Consider the following 4,401-nt stretch of genomic DNA (forward strand, 5'->3'; position numbering starts at 1 on the left):
TACAAATTGGGCGGCACCGCGCGAGTCGGATCGGGGCTGTGGTCCGTGGGTCCTGGGCGGCGGCGGCCGAGGAGGCGGGAGCTCCACGGAGCGGCCCGGGCGGGGGACACAGGCGAGGTCCCGGCTCGCGAGCCTGAGCGAGGCCGAGCCCGCGGCGCCTTCCGCGGCGGGTGGCGACAGGTGGGTCCCGCGGCGGCCTCGGCGGCCCTGCCCTGTCGGAAGCGGGTGAGGAGCAGCCCATGGAGACCACGGGCGCCCCCCGGAGAACCGACACGAGGCCGCCCCCGAAAGCCAGGCGCCGGCAGAGGCTGGCCCTGGAGCAGCCGCGGGGTCTGGGGGCGCGACCGCGGCGCCCCGGAGCGGGAATCCGATCGGAGCGCGACCAGGTCCACGCCGGCAAGGACGGGGAAGACGGGGAAAAGGTTCGTTGGTGGTCTGAGCTGGGACACCAGCCAAGAAGATTTAAAGGACTGTTTTAGTAAATTTGGAGAGGTCCTGACAATTGCGCAATAAAAATGGATCCCGACCCTGGGGGGCCACGAGGGCTTGGCTTTCTCCTCCTCAAAGATGCTGCCACGTGGAGAGAAGGAACCCAGGCTGCACGGCCCGGTCATCGACCCTAAAAAAGCCATGGCTATGAAGAAGGACCCTGTCAAGAAAATCTTTGTACGGGGTCTGCATCCTGAAGCCACAGAGGAAAGTGGGAGTACTCTAGAGAGTTTGGGAAACTGAGGCCATTGAGCTTCCAATGGATCCCAAGTTGGATAAAAGACGGGGTTTTGTTTTTATTACTCTTGAAGAAGAAGACCCTGTGAAGAAAGTTCTGGAGAAAAAAAAAGTTCTATACCATCAGTGGAAGCAAGTGTGAAATCAGCCCAAAGAAGTCCAGCAGCAGCAGAGGAAACCGCAACAGACTACAGTCAGGGTGGTACAAATTGCGGGAAGAGCCAGCGAACAGGAGGTGGTCATCAAATGACTCCGAGCCATACTGAGGCGGCAGCAGGAGCAGCGGACTGACTGACCGCACTCGCTTTGTTGGATACCGAGTGAAGGCAATTATGGACCAAATTTAACTTGGCGAACTTTCTATGGCCTGTCCCATGTGCATCTTACTTAAAATCCACCCCACCCCACCCCCTGGAAATCACTCTCGTGCTTACTATTTCCACAGCTCTAGTTGTTTAGGCAGCGCGTGGTGTCTCAGGCCAGAGCAGCATTAAGGGTTGATTTTATTACCAGGTGACCTAGAACCAGGTTGAAAGGTCTGCTTCCTGCTGCCCCTCTGCAGCCTGCACCTGTGGACCCTGGTTGTAAAGAGTAAAATGTATCTTAGGAAACCAGTGTCACCTTTTTCCCCACCTTTTAATTTTACATTATTTGTGTCTTACATTTCCTGTAATGAAAGTGTTAATTTTACTGTATTTTTTGATACCTTTTGGGAATCTGATATATTGTGAGGTATTTCACACGTGTTTTGATTTTGCCATGACCTGGATATAGAAGCTATCCAAGCTTTTGAAATAAAAATTTTAACCCCCCCCCAAAAAAAAAAAACCTACAGATTGTGCCCCCCCTGACATTGCCTGGTATTGACTCATTCTGAGGTAGGATAGAAGAAATGAGAAATAGGCAGGAAGGAGACAGAAAGGAAGATGAGGAAATGCAATTGGCAGGGACAGCAGGTTTTGAACTCAGGGGCACTTGGCCACTGAGCCACACCCCGGGGCCCTATTTTGTATTTTATTTAGAGACAGGGTCTCACTGAGTTGCTTAGCGTCTGGCAGTGGCTGAGGCTGGCTTTGAACTCCTGCCACAGCCTCCTGAGCTGCTGGGATCACAGGCGTGTGCCATCTCACCCGACAGGAAATACAATTTTAATATGAGTGACTACATATCTTTCTGGACAGTCATTTCTCAAACCCATCTCTCTCTCAGATCTGTCTGTCACTCCCAAATTTCTGAGAAATCTATAACTCTTAGAGTTACTGTAAATTTGCCCATTATGAAAATTACACTGTGCACTGTTAATTAGCCCACCAAAAATAGGTTAAGAACAGTTCAATATTTTAAAAAATCAATAATTTAGGGGACTTTCCTATGTCATCACCAGACCATGGAAACCACATCAGTCAAAGAATTCTGAAAATGACCAGACTGATATCAGCTCCCTATGCCTTCCAGGCCCATCCCTGACCAAGTTTCCTTCAAAAGAAGAGTCTGGAAATGGGATTCCCTGCTCTCCCAAACCAATCTCTGCCTCTACTGACCTGAGCTGAAATCCTCCCTCACCTAGATCAAGGACCCTGCTCGTCCTGAATCAGGTGCCCCTAGTCTTTGAGAACTATTTAGGACCTCCTTCCAGTGACATCTCTTCCCCAATTTAAATTCTGCAAATGCTCAATGAAAACTTTTATGTGCTGCTAACTATTTTCTGGGAACATTACAGGAACACACTGAAGCCCAAGAATTGCAAGGTCAAGGCCAGCCCGGCAGCTAGCAACATGCTGTTGCAAAATTTAAGAAGGGGTGGCATTGCTGGAGCACAGATCAGGGGCTGAACACCGGGGTGCACAAGGCCCTGAGTTTCAGCCTCAGCACCACAGACCCAAATGCATTTTCCTCTTATCTATTGTTCTAGGAAAAGTCAAAGCTAAGGGCACAGAATCAGGCTGTCGGGGGCTAACACGGCACAGAGGGAACTGTGCTGGGTGGTGGAAATGCCCCAAGTCTTGATGGAGCTGATGGTCACAGAATTGCATGCATTTGTGCACACAGATTATGGGGGAGGGTGGACAGGAGGACCAGGAAGGACATTGGGGGCAGTGGATATGCTCTGTATGATACTCAATGGTGGAACATGTCACTGCAATTTTGTCAAAACTCACAGATGCACAACACAAGAGTAAGTCCCAGTGAGACTATAAATTGATGATGTGCCCATGTAGGTGTGCCAATTGCAAGGGAGGTACCAGTTCACACTGGGAACTGGGGACGTGCAGGGCACAGATGCAAACTTCCTATACTTTTTCCATTTCTCCTCGACCCTAATCTTTCTCTTTAAAAAGAAGTTCTGTTTTTAAAGAAAAACCGTCTATTGTACTGTAGATGCCTTAGTTAATGACCTCTTTTCAAAATCACATTATGGAAAGATGATTGACACACAGCCACCTGCTGGCAAATCCAGCCATCCTCTGAGGACACCCAGCCACGGTAACAACACCCAGGCAGCTGCAGACCACAGCAGCCATCCTCTGACAAAGCACAAGTCATTCACTGGCAAATCCTGCCATCTGATGTCTTCACCCAGTAATCCGCTGAAAATCCCAGCCGTTACCTGACAAACGCATCCATCTGCTGGCAACACACACCCCTCCGCGAACAAGTCCCAGACAAACTGGCAAGTCCCAGTCTTTGGGTGCCAAGACCCAGCCATCTGGGCGCAAGTCCTCCACCATCGGAACACGAGTGCACCACCATTCGCGTGCAAGTGCCCCACATCTCTGTGTAAGTGCCCCACCATCGGCGCGCGAGTCTCCCACCATCAACTCCCAAGTGAGCGGCGCACAAGTCCCCTACCATAGGAAAGCGAGTGCACCACCATTCGCGTAAGTGCCTTACATCGGTGCGCGAGACCCAGACCATCCGCTCCCTTTTGTGCCGGATCCGCGAGCGTATGCGCCGGATCCATGCGGGTATGAGCCCTGGTCCGCGCGCGTATGCGCCTGATCCGCGCGCTTATGCACCCCGATTCGAGGGGTTATGCGCCCTGATCCGCCGGGTTATGAGCCCCAATCAGCCGGAGTATGCGCCCTATCCGCGAGCAAGTGCCCTTGTATCCGCAAGCAAGGGCGCCACCATCCTTTGAGAAGTCCCAGCTATTCGTAGGCAACACCCAGCAATCAGCTGAAAATCCTAGCCACCAGCGGTCTAATCCCATCCTTTCACTTGCAAATTATAGCACCCGCTGGGAACACCCACTGGCTAGTCCCATTCACCCGCTGGAAAATCCCACCCATCCTTGGACCAAAGCGAACCGTTCTGACACTTTCGTCCTCAGGATCTGGAAAATCCTAGCCGTCAGCTGGGTAAACCCGGCCATCCACAGAGGATACGCTATTCTATTCACTGATGACCACATCCTCTGACCACAACTAGCCATCCACTGAGGACGTTCAGCCATCAACGTGCTTCATTTCCAAGGTTTAGGGAAATTTCTTAAAACAGCTTTACTGAGCTATCCTTCAGGTGTCCCACAATTCACCTAGTGAAACTTTACTATCCCATAGTTGGAGAATACGTCCTCCAGGTCCTATGGCACACACCTGTACTCCCAGATGCTTGGGAGATGGAGCCAGGAGGAGCCCACATCAAAGGCAAAGCTTCTGCAGTTTAGCGAGACTC

General features: G+C 51.5%; 1 pseudogene; it reads left to right on the forward strand.

Moving 5' to 3' along the window:
* Positions 1–239: 239 nt before the first annotated feature.
* LOC114105779 (heterogeneous nuclear ribonucleoprotein A/B pseudogene) lies at positions 240–992 on the forward strand (annotated as a pseudogene).
* Positions 993–4,401: the final 3,409 nt, after the last annotated feature.

The sequence above is a fragment of the Marmota flaviventris genome, chromosome 1, assembly GCF_047511675.1.
Source record: "Marmota flaviventris isolate mMarFla1 chromosome 1, mMarFla1.hap1, whole genome shotgun sequence".
Classification (NCBI taxonomy): domain Eukaryota; kingdom Metazoa; phylum Chordata; class Mammalia; order Rodentia; family Sciuridae; genus Marmota; species Marmota flaviventris.